Here is a 12,847-nt window from a genome sequence, read left to right as displayed (position 1 = left end):
ATGTCTGCAACCTCTGACATCTCCTGTATCATGTCCACACAGCCCCTGACATCTCCTGTACGATGTCCGCACAGCCCCTGACATCTCCTGTACACTCTTCAAATTTGCTTTAAAATGCATGGTTTTCCCTTTTATGAACAAGAAAATAATGGCGTTATGGTGTTGGGCCGGTATAATAATGCTATGGGGCTGGTATGACATTTTTTCCAGGGCTGAATTTTATTCCCAGTCCGGCCCTGCACGGGACACAGAGCAGTCAATAATGACTACTGGGTTATATGCTACCTTTAGGTGAATGGACACTGGCAACCAATAGACAGGAAGTTCCTCCCATATAACCCCTCCCATACAGGAAGAACCTCCATTTTTTCTTTCCAGTGTCTTGAAGGTGGTGGTCATGGCTGTTAAAGTCCTTCCATCCTAAGAATAATGTCCCAGGTAAGGGGCGTTTTGATCGGATCCATTCGAATGGCTAAGCGCTAAAAGGATGGTACCCGAGCCTTGGCTAAGAAGACCTGAGGTTTTGCCTGTAATGTGACCCATCTGAGCACTGAGGTGAAGTTTGGGTCCTCTAAAAAAAAAAAAAAAAAAGAGATCTGTCGTTCTGGTCTTACTCCCAGTGGCCACTGGGGGCAGTGTACTGTTCATGCCCTGTGTACTTCTCAGGAGTATTGGACTGCAGTGTCTCCTCCAGCCACTAGAGGGTGCAGGTTTGCTCAGTATGGCCTACTCCTGTATAGACAGGAAGTAGAAGGTTAGCCATTTTTGGTGGACCGTGTGGGCTGAAGGCTCAGCAAGGCATCTGAGACATAACCTCAGCCCATGGCTGCATTTCTATGGGAGAGCTAGGGACCAGTCAAGGCATAAAGGTATATGTGTATACTTACTGCTTTATCTGGGGGGGGCTCAGGTATCAGTGCACTTTAAAGAGTTATGTCTCCAGAATAGCGTGCATTTGGTCAGCAGGAACTTATTTTTAGGCTGTTCTAAAACAGCATTAAGGTTGTATTGGAGCCTATTTGCTTGGCGTATCCTGAAAAATCAAGTTGGGGCCAAGTGCAGTTGAGCTGTTGCAGCATAAAACACATGCCTGCATACTTGCATAAAACACATGCCTGCTTACTTGCATAAAACACCTGCCTGCATACTTCATAAAACACCTGCCTGCATACTTGCATAAAACACCTGCCTGCATACTTGCATAAAACACCTGCCTGCATACTTGCATAAAACACGTGCCTGCATACTTGCATAAAACACGTGCCTGCATGCAGAGGCGTAACTAGAACCTTCAGGGCCCTGATGCAAGAAACCATGAAGGGCCCCCCAGACCCCTGGCCGGGGCCCTTACCTTCAAGCCCAGGGCTCTTCCCACTAATCCTGGGGCTCTTTACACTCGTTGCATGGCCTTTTATTACGGTCCCGCAGCAGGATTCTTTCACAAGTTCTGCAGTGGGCCCCCTTCCTGCAATCTTGGGGCCTCCCCACAGTGGTGCAATGCCAGGGTCCAGTCGCAAGTGTGACCTTTGCGATCCTGGAAGTTCACCCACTGGTTTGCTACCGGACCCCCTGGAGCATGGGGCCCGGTAGCAATTGCAACCCCTGCAACCCCTGTAGTTACGCCCCTGCCTGCATGCTTTCATAAAACACATGCCTGCATGCTTGCATAAAACAAATGCCTGTATGCTTGCATAAAACACATGCCTGTATGCTTGCGTAAAACACATGCCTGCTTGCTTGCAAAAAACACATGCCTGCTTGCTTGCAAAAAACGCATGCCTGCTTGCTTGTAAAAAACACATGCCTGCTTGCTTGCATAGGCGCGTGTTTGCATGGGCACATGCTTACTTACATACATGTTTGCATAAACTCATATTGAATAAATACATGGACACAAGCGCATGGTTGCATAGACGCATATTGCATAAAAGCATCTATGCTTAATTGCCTTGAACTGCAGGCATATATGCTTAATTGCCTTGATCCTTAGGGATCCAGCAGATAAAAGTTGGAATCTGTTATACCTGAAGGGTTTCACATGTACTGTCACTTTAAGGCTGGCTCCACCCAGGAGTGATGACAAGGGTCAAGGGGCAGAGTGCCCATCTTAGAGACATGTAAGAGATGCATTGATATACAGAGCTGTCCTGTAATGCATGTTGTAGTGTTGTAATGCATGTTGTAGTGTACAGTGAGTCCTGAATAAACATTCGTTGTTCCAGACCAGAGTCCTGTGTCTCTCACAACACAGAGAATATAACAGTGGCGACGAGGATGGGATTTACAAGGTTACTATCCGTGTGAGAAAAGAAAAGAAGAAAAAAACTCTGGATTGTCAGCCTGATACAAACACCCACAGAGCCCAGCAGGAAAATGTCATTGATCGGGACATTAAGTGAATTTGATGGAGAACAGACAACGTGGAGTTCCTGGATTGAGAGACTGGAACAATATTTCTGTGCAAATGCCATCCCAGACGACAGGCAAGTAGCAGTATTTCTGACAGTGGTTGGTGCTAGGACATATGACACTCTTAGGGATCTCCTTTTCCCTGAAAAAACAGCAACTAAGACTTTGGCAGAGCTCCTGACACTGTTAGGGAATCACTTCCAGCCTAAACCACTAGAGATTGCAGAAAGATTCCGGTTCTATCAGCGGCGGCAGCAGCAGCCGAGTGAAGATATTAAGGCTTATGTGCTTGCCCTTCGCAGACTAGCCTCAACCTGTTCTTTTGGGGAGTACTTACCGACTGCACTGAGGGATAAGTTTGTCATGGCACTAAATAGTGTGTCTAGCCAAAAGAGACTGTTAACAGAGAAAGACCTTACCCTTACAAAGGCAATTGAGATAGCTTCAGTGATGGAAATGGCTGTGAAAGATACAGAGGCATTGAACCCCCAGAGCAGAAGGGAAGAGGTTAAAGAGGAAGTTTTCAGAACAGCAGTCAAGCCAACAGTAGCAAACTGGAAAAATAGACCCTCACCGACCCGGGAGTCAGCTTGCTACCGTTGTGGGAATACAGACCATGATCACAAAGTCTGCCGGTTTAGGGATCAGCTCTGTCATAATTGTGGTAAGGCAGGCCATCTGAAATGAGTCTGCCGTAGTAAGAAGGTGCGAAATAAACAACCTCTGAACACCAGGACAAAGGCATATATGGTGGGAAGATATACATCGTCATCGGAATCAGAGGATGAGGAAGTGCTCCACAGATTGGACATACATCATATGCATTCAGCACCCTCAGCAATGACTGTAGAGGTAACCGTGGAAGGAAAGAAACTCAAGATGGATGTAGACACAGGAGCAGCCGTTTCAGTTATCACCCAGAAACAATGGAGAAAACTTCTGATCCGAACAACTGTCCGTCCAACACCACGCAAACTGCAGACATACTGCAAGCAGATACTCCACCCACTGGGGTACGTGAAAGTACAGGTATCCTACAAGGGTCAGACAAAGAGAATGCCATTGTATATCCTAGAACATGGGGGACTCCCTCTCTTTGGGAGAGACTGGATTGCTCACTTTGGCATGCCAGACATCGCCATTAACCCCTGCAACACCGTGACCATCCCATCAAGAGATAACGAGGGATGGGTGGAATCCCTGAAACAGCGATTCCCACAAGTCTTTGATAACCATTTGGGAAAAATAAAGCATGACTGTGTGAAACTCAGGCTGAAACCCAACGCCCAGCCTAGGTTCTTCAAAGCTTGGACGGTACCTTTCGCACTCCGAGCAGGTGTGGAAGCTGAATTAAGCCGGCTGGAGGAACAAGGTGTCATCTCAAAGGTAGAGCACAGTGAGTGGGCATCACCAGTTGTACCAGTAAAGAAAGCGAATGGGGACTTACGCATTTGTGGCGATTTCCGCATGGCACTAAATTCTCAACTGGAGATAGACCAGTATCCCCTACCCAGAGTAGATTACATTTTTGCCTCTCTTTCAGTAGAACAAAAGTTCACCAAGCTTGATCTCAGGCAAGCTTATTTCCAGTTTGAGGTCCACCCTTCGTCCCGCAAGTTTCTAACCATTAACACTCACAAGGGACTGTATGAATACAATCGGATGGTGTTTGGGGTAGCCTCTGCCCCAGCCATTTGGCAACGCAAAATGGATGAGATTTTGGCGGACATTCCTTTCAAACAGTGCCTGTTAGATGACATGCTCATCACGGGCCTGACGGACCAGGAACACAAGCGTAACATGGAGCTTGTGTTGGCGAGACTCCAAGAGCAGGGTCTAAAAGTGAACTTAGCAAAATGCCAATTCATGGTACCTAAATTGAAGTTTTGTGGCCACCTTGTGGATGCAGAGGGTATACACACCACGGAAGCCAAGGTTGATGCTTTAGTAAAAGCTCCAGCCCCAACCAACGTCCAAGAGCTGCGATCATACCTGGGCTTGCTGAACTATTACCACAAATTCCTGCCGGATCTAGCACACACTTTGTTTCCATTAAACAAGCTTTTGGAGAAACACTCCAGATGGAACTGGTCGGCTGCATGCCAACGTGCTTTTGAAGTTTCTAAGCGAAAGCTGTTGGCGTCACGCATGCTCGTGCACTATGACCTCCAAAGGCCTCTCACCTTGGCTTGTGATGCCTCACCCTATGGTCTAGGGGCTGTACTATCTCACGTTTTACCAGATGGGTAAGAGAAACCTGTGGCATTCGCCTCCAGGTCCTTGACAAAAGCAGAAAGCAATTACTCTCACATTGACAAAGAGGCTCTGGCGCTCATATGGGCAATTAGGAAGTTTCATCTTTACCTGTATGGTAGGGAATTCACCATACTGACCATAAACCGCTCCTTCAGATCTTTAGCCCTGACAAAGGCATCTCCCAGACGACTGCGGCCCGTCTTCAACGCTATGCCCTATTCTTGGGAGCATATAGCTACAAAATCCAGTATCGCAGCCATGATGCCAATGCTAATGCGGACACCATGTTCCGTCTGACAAGGACATTAACAGACTCTTCTCCACCTGTCAAGAGTTGTCGTTACACCAGCCTGTCCTTTCTATCTTCCGGGGAAGTACAGCCCATACAGCCAAGGATACCTTCCTTAAGACAATTACTCTCCTGGGTACGGTTGGCCTGCAACTGTCACACAGGATTATGAACCTTACTTCCGTAGGCGTCTGGAATTAACTGTGGCTGGCAACTGTGTTTTATGGGGAGACCGAGTGATCGTTCCACAGACCCTCCGGAGACACATTCTGGACTTGCTACATACTGGTCATCCCGGGGGCACACGTATGAAACAAACGGCCCGAGGCTATGTGTGGTGGCCGAACCTCGACTCAGATATCACGACATATGTGAATGCGTGTGCTGGATGTGCACAAACTGCAAGAGACCCTCCTCGAGGGTGCGTCCAGCCCTGGACTTGGCCCACGGCTCCCTGGTTTCGCCTACACTTGGACTTTGCAGGCCCGATCAGAGGACACACCTTTTTTAATCATTATTGATGCCCATTCAAAGTGGCCTGAGGTCATTCCTGTTACCCAGCCGACGACTAAGGCGACGATTTCCATACTGTTACATCTTGCTGCTATGTTTGGATACCCCAGAGAAATTGTCACAGACAACGGTGCACAATTCACAAGCCCGGAGTTTCAGGGTTTCCTGACTGCCCACAACATCAAACACAAGTTGACCGCACCTTACCACCCGGCTACAAATGGTCAAGCAGAAAGGTTTGTACAGACCTTCAAATGCTATTTCAAAGCTACTGTGGCTACAAGTAAACAACAGTCCCTGTCACCCCAGCAGCTGGACTCCTTCCTTTCTGCTTACAGAACCACACCACATGCAACCACTGGGATAACTCCAGCTGAACTTCTTTTGGGTGGGCAGCCATGGACTGTTTTGGACATGCTCCGCCCTTAAACGGTCCAGGAACATGTACGGCAGTCCCAAGACAAGAGGGTCGAACACGACGAGATTCCCCGGTTTACAGCCCAGAAAAAGGAATGGGCCCGATCTTATGGCGTTTCCAACACTCGTTGGCTTCCTGCTATCGTCGCAGAGACTTTGGGACCCAAAATGTATCGGGTCTGCCTGGAAGATGGTTACATTTGCAGACAGCATGCGGACCAATTGCGTCCTCATTCTCAGCTGCCGAATCCCTGACATCGGCTGCACCTCCAGTGTCTCAAGGATCTGCTCCTACCGGATCAGGCGCCATTGAGACTGATGCTTGGGGGGACTCTGAACTTTTGAACTCAGCTCCAACAGAGCCCTCCAGCCCTGGTCCAGAGGTCTGTTCACCCTCTGAGCTAGGGGATCCCCTCTTGGCCCCGCCGGTGTCCATTTCGGCCAGCCCTACTTCCTCCGGCCCCGAGTCGCTGGGTGCCCGTCCTCAACGACACTGTCGCCCTCCTGACCGGTTTCAAATGCAAGACCGGTTAAGCGACTTTCGAAGGGCCCGCCGAAAGTGATCCGCTGCCATGTTCTCCCCGTAGCGTCCCTGGAAGTTGTTCTCACATCCAGACGCGGAAGAAGCCATGTAAATCTCCTGAGTTGTAGGACTGTATTGGACAATTATTAGTTATTGTTTTATGCCTGTTCTCGTTTTGTTGTGTTTTTTTTTTTTTTTGTTTTTTTTAGGGATGGATGGAAGGTGTTATACCTGAAGGGTTTCACATGTACTGTCACTTTAAGGCTGGCTCCACCCAGGAGTGATGACAAGGGTCAAGGGGCAGAGTGGCCATCTTAGAGACATGTAAGAGATGCATTGATATACAGAGCTGTCCTGTAATGCATGTTGTAGTGTACAGTGAGTCCTGAATAAACATCCGTTGTTCCAGACCAGAGTCCTGTGTGTCTCACAACACGGAGAATATAACAGAATCCTTACTTAAAGCTTTCTTTGCCTTTGCTGGCTCTGCTGTTCAACCAGCTATAGCGGTTATAGGTGTTTTGGTGATTAGAAGTCTGCCTATTCAGGGGGAATCTTCTGAAGATTTGGCGGAGTTTCCTCGTGCCTTCTGTTTTTGCGGTAGATGCCCTTAGGGATTCTATCCAATAGATTTCCTGAGTTGTTCTTCTCTCTGTTCATATGCACAGAGTACTATAGCTTAAGAATTGGTCAGCAGAATTACCTTGTAAGAAACTACTGACAGCTTTTCCTTTCCATGGGGAATGTCTCTTTGGTGAGGATCTGGATAAATACATCCAGAAAATTTTAGGTGGAAAAAGCGCATTTTTGCCGGTAAAAGAAGGATTAAACATCCATCTTTTAAAGCTCCAAGTGTTACGGTACCTCCTAACACATCAGCTTCTAGGCAGTTCCGACGGTCTCAGCTGTCAGGGGTAGAGTTGAGTGGACACCTGGATGTCCGTGTTCAGCGGGTTCGGCCGAACTTTAAAAAAAAGTCCGGGTCTGTGTCCCGGACTTTTGCCGAACTTTTCCCGGACACCGAACCCCATTGAAGTCAATGGGGACCCGAACTTTCAGGCACTAAAATGGCTCTAAAACACCAAAGGAAAGGGCTAGAGTGCTGCAAATGGCAGCAAAACGTATTTAAGAGCATGGCAAGTGCTCTGCAAACAAATGTGGATAGGGAAATAACTTAAAACAACAAAAAAAAAACAGAAAAATAAAACAATGTTCTTCATCTCTGAAGGACGAGGCCCATATGGAGTAGGAGGGAGGTTGAGGTGGTGGTGGATGTGGCGGTGTCATAGGCGTGCGCACAGGGTGTGCCGGGTGTACCTGGGCACACCCTAATCACCTAGGGCACATTAGCATTATCGCTCTGTTTGCCAGTGAGGAGATGGGAAAGATCTCCCTCTGACCTGCTCTGCTCTATTTCACTTTGCAAGCAGGGAGAGTAATGTATCGGGGCCATGTACATGTAGGCAAACACATGCATGTGTATTTAAACTTTGGGGTGCACACCCTAATGCAATAGGCTGCGCACACCTATGGGCGGTGTAGGTGGAAGCGGCGGTGGAGGAGGACCAGGGCCGGATTAAGAGCATCATGGGCTTGGTGCTGAGGATTTTGAAGGGCCTTAATGGCCGTGCCTTGGCATGCACCCAGAGGAGGAAGGGTGCAGCCATGCATGCCTAATTCAACATGGGATGCTGTCTCTGAAGCCCATAAACACATCCATGCATCGGCAACTGTCCCTCCTTGTCCGGCCTTCGTGCTGTGTGGGGAGGTTCTGAGGGAGCTGCCTGGGGAAGCGAGCATAGAAGCCAGACTTCTGTGTTTAAAAGTGACAGAAGAGCGGTAACAGTGAATATGGCCAACCCGGGGCCTATATAAAGGTAGGGGCCTGGAGCTGCAGCTCCAATAGCCCCTACGTTAATCTGGCCCTGAGGAGGACGAGGTAGCCAACACTGCTTCTTTTCACAATTTTTAAATGAGGGTACACCCCAAAAGAGTGAGAGCAAAAATGGAACAATGGGTGGGTAAGGTCGGTATCCATCGCTATTCTGCACAAGGTATGGAAAAGTCCCGTGGGATCCATGCCTGGTTCATTTTAATGAACGTGAGCTTGTCCACATTGTCTCTGGACAGGCGGCTGCGCTTGTCTGTGATAACGCCCCCAGCCGTGCTAAATACCCGTTCAGATAATACACTGGCTGCAGGGCACGCCAGCACCTCCAAGGCGTAAAGGGCAAGCTCAGGCCATGTGCCCAATTTGGAGACCCAGAAGTTGAAGGGGGCAGACATACTGTTCCACCATGTTGGTGAAATGCTGCCTCTTGCTAAGACGTTCCATATGAGCTGCTGGTGCTGCTGTTTGTTGTGGCGTGCTGACAAAGCTTTTCCACATTTCGGCCATGCTAACCCTGCCTTCTGAGGTGCTGGCGGTGCCCTGTTTGCGTTGGCGACCTCTTCCTCCTCCTCCTCCTCTGCCTTGTGCTTCCACTGTGGCCCCGCTGTCAGGTGGGAATGCCAGCAGTATGGCGTCTACCAGCGTGCGCTTGTACTCGCGCATCTTGCGATCGCGCTCCAGTGAGTGAATTAAGGACGGTACGTTGTCCTTGTAACGGGGATCCAGCAGCGTGGCCACCCAGTAATCAGCACAAGTTAGAATGTGGGCAACTCGGCGGTCGTTGTGGAGACACTGCAGCATGTAATCGCTCATATGTGCCAGGCTGCCCAGAGGCAACGAAAGGCTGTCCTCTGTGGGAGGTGTATCGTCCGTGTCCTCTGTATCCCCCCAGCCACGCACCAGTGATGGCCATGAGCTGGCCTGGGTGCCACCCTGCTGTGAACATGCTTCCATCTCCTCCTCCAGCTCCTCCTTCTCATCCTCCTCATCCTCCAGAACTGTGCCCCTGCTGGACAATTGTGTCCCTGGCGTTTGTGTGTGCAGGAACCCACCCTCGGAGCCCCTTGCGAATGACTGCCCTGAAAGCCTTGGAAATGTTACCTCTTCATCCTCCTCCTCCTCCTCATCCTGTGCCACATCCTCTTCCATCATCGCCCAAATTGTTTTTTCAAGGAGGCATAGAAGTGGGATAGTTAAGCTGAGAACGGTGTCATCGGCACTGGCCATGTTGGTGGAGTTGGTGGAGTACTCAAAACAGCGCAACAAGGCACACAGGTCTCGCATGGAGGCCCAGTTATTGGTGGTGAAGTGGTGCTGTTCCACAGAGCGACTCACGTGTGCGTGCTGCAGCTGAAACTCCACTATGGCCTGCTGCTGCTCGCACAGTCTTTGCAGCATGTGCAAGGTGGAGTTCCACCTTGTGGGCACGTCACATATGAGGTGGTGAGTGGGAAGGCCGAAGTTACGCTGCAGCGCTGACAGGCGAGCAGCAGCAGGGTGAGAACGCCGAAAGTGCGCACAGACGGCCCGCACTTTCTGCAGCAGCTCTGACATATCAGGGTAGTTTTTAAGGAACCTCTGCACCACCAAATTCAGCACATGCGCCAGGCAAGGGATGTGCGTCAAACCGGCTAGGCCCAGAGCTGCTATGAGATTTCGCCTGTTATCGCACACCACCAGGCCGGGCTTGAGGCTCGCTGGCAGCAACCACTCATTTGTCTGCTGTTCCATGCTCTTCCACAACTCCTGCGCGGTGTGTGGTTTGTCCCCCAAACAGGCAAGTTTTAAAACTGCCTGCTGTCGTTTACCCCTGGCCGTGCTGAAGTTGGTGGTGAAGGTGTTACGCTGTCCGGATGAGGAGGCGGTAGAGGATGAGGAAGCGGAGTAGGAGGAGTTAGGAACAGGAGGCAAACTGAAGCGCCCTGCAATCATCGGTGGTGGAAGGACATGCGCCAAATTGCTATCCGCCTCAGGCCCATCCGCCACTGCATTTACCCAGTGTGCCGTTAGGGAGATATAACGCCCCTGACCGTGCTTACTAGTCCACGTATCGGTAGTTAGGTGGACCTTGGCACAGATGGCGTTGCGCAGTGCACACCTGATTTTTTCCCCCACTTGGTTGTGCAGGGAAGGGATGGCTTGCCTGGAAAAGTAGGGGCGGCTGGGCACGACGTACTGTGGGACAGCCACCGACATAAGGTTTTTAAAACTGTGAGTCTCCACCAGACGGAATGACAGCATTTCAAAGGCCAAGAATTTTTAAATGCTGGCATTCAGGGCCAGGGATCGCGGGTGGGTAGGGGGGTACTTCCTCTTCCTCTCAAGTGTTTGGGAGATGGAAAGCTGAACGCTTCCACGGGACATTGTGGAGATGGTTGGTGACCCAGGTGGTGGTGTTGCTGACAGATCCTCTGTTTGCGGAGTGGCAGGTGCCGGTATCACTACAGATGTGGCTGGAGCGGCCGAGACTGCAGCAGAAGAGGAAGCAGGATGAGCCAGAGACGTTTCTTGGTTTTGAAGGTGTCTACTCCACTGCAGCTCGTGCTTTGCACTTAGATGCCTGATCATGCAGGTTGTGCTCAGGTTGAGAAGGTTTATGCCTCGCTTCAGGCTCTGATTGCACAGGGTGCAAACCACTCGTGTCCTGTCATCAGCACATTTTCTAAAGAACTTCCACGCTAGAGAACTCCTTTGAGCTGACTTTGGTGCGCTCGTTCCCTTGCTGCGTTGGGCAGTAGCGGGCGTAGTGTCTAGGGCACGGCCGCTCCGCTTCTGCTCCCTCTTCTGCTGTGCTGGTGGCTCTGTGCGACCACCGCCTCTTCCTCCAAACTACTCAGGTCACCTGCATGACGTTCATTCCATGTGGGGTCGAGGACCTCATCGTCCTCCACATCATCTTCCACCCAGTCTTCACCCCTGCCCTCCTTGTCGGTCTCCACAATGCTGAACGCCGCAGCAGTTGGCACCTGCGTTTTGTCATCATCGGAGACGTGCTGCGATGGTCCTTGCATGTACTCATCTTGAGAAATAAGTGGTTGGGCATCGCTGCACTCAATCTCTTCCACTTCTGGGGCAGGGCTAGGTGGATGGCCCTGGGAAACCCTGCTGACAGAGTCCTCAAAAAGAACAAGAGACTGCTGTATGGATTGGGGCTCAGACTGCTTGCCTGATTTCCAAGGGGGTGAGGTGAAAGATGGTTGGACATTGGCTGCAGGTGCCAACTCTGACCTTTCTGCAGTAGACTGGGTGGGAGACAATGTGAAGGAACTGGAGGCACTGTCAGCAACCCAATCTACTATCGCCTGTACTTCTTCAGGCCTCATCACGTCTAGAGGCGCATTATGCCCTACCAAATACTGCTGCAGGTTCTGTCGCCTACTCACACTTGTGGAAGGTGTTTCACTTGTGCATGTAGCTGGCACAGATCGACCACGTCCTCTCCTTGCAACAGGAGCTCTACCAGCAGCACCACGACCCAGGCCACGGCCCCTATTTGACGGTCTCCTCATATTTCTGTAATTTATGATCTTGCCCTAGAAAGGTGTTTATTGAATAGCGGAACAAAACAGCAACAGTATCGCACGGGTGTATCTGACAGTCAAATATGCAAACTATGCCGCAATTTAATGTTTTTTACCCCAAAAGGGTGTATATTGAATAGCGGAATAGGAAAAAGGATAAAAAAACGGTGTATCTCACACGTACAAACACAGACTAGGCCCCGATTAAAATTTTTTGTACCCTAAAGGGAGGATGAGGAAGAGGAGTAGGAGGAGTTGGGAACAGGAGGCAAACTGAAGCGCCCTGCAATCCTTGGCGGTGGAAGGAGATGCGCCAAACAAATTTAAAAGGTGTATCTCACACGTACCGATACAGACTATGCCGTAATTTAATTTTTTACACTCAAAAAGGGTGTATATTGAATAGCGGAATAGGAAAAATTTTATAACACGGTGTATCTCACATGTACAAACACAGACTAGGCCCCGATTACAATTTTTTGTACCCTAAAGGCAGGATGAGGAAGAGGAGTAGGAGGAGTTGGGAACAGGAGGCAAACTGAAGCGCCCTGCAATCCTCGGCGGTAGAAGGAGATGCGCCAAACAAATTTAAAAAGGTGTATCTCACATGTACCGATACAGACTATCCAGCAATTTAATTTTTTACACTCAAAGAGGGTGTATATTGAATAGCGGAATAGGAAAATTGTTATATGGTGTATCTCACACGTACAAACACAGACTAGGCCCCGATTACAATTTTTTGTACCCTAAAGGCAGGATGAGGAAGAGGAGTAGGAGGAGTTGGGAACAGGAGGCAAACTGAAGTGCCCTGCAATCCTCGGCGGTAGAAGGAGATGCGCCAAACAAATTTAAAAAGGTGTATCTCACATGTACCGATACAGACTATCCCGCAATTAACCACTTACCGCATAGTAACGTACCGATACGTCGGTACACTTTTCGGGTTTATACCGGGATGATGCCTCTAGTTAGAGGCATCATCCCGGTACCGTGGTTTGAAGCCGACGGTCGGCTTTCCCTCGGTA

Source organism: Pelophylax lessonae, assembly GCF_965119305.1.
Source record: "Pelophylax lessonae genome assembly, chromosome: 1".
In the NCBI taxonomy this organism is placed as follows: Eukaryota; Metazoa; Chordata; class Amphibia; order Anura; family Ranidae; genus Pelophylax; species Pelophylax lessonae.
This window is presented reverse-complemented; position numbering follows the sequence as displayed.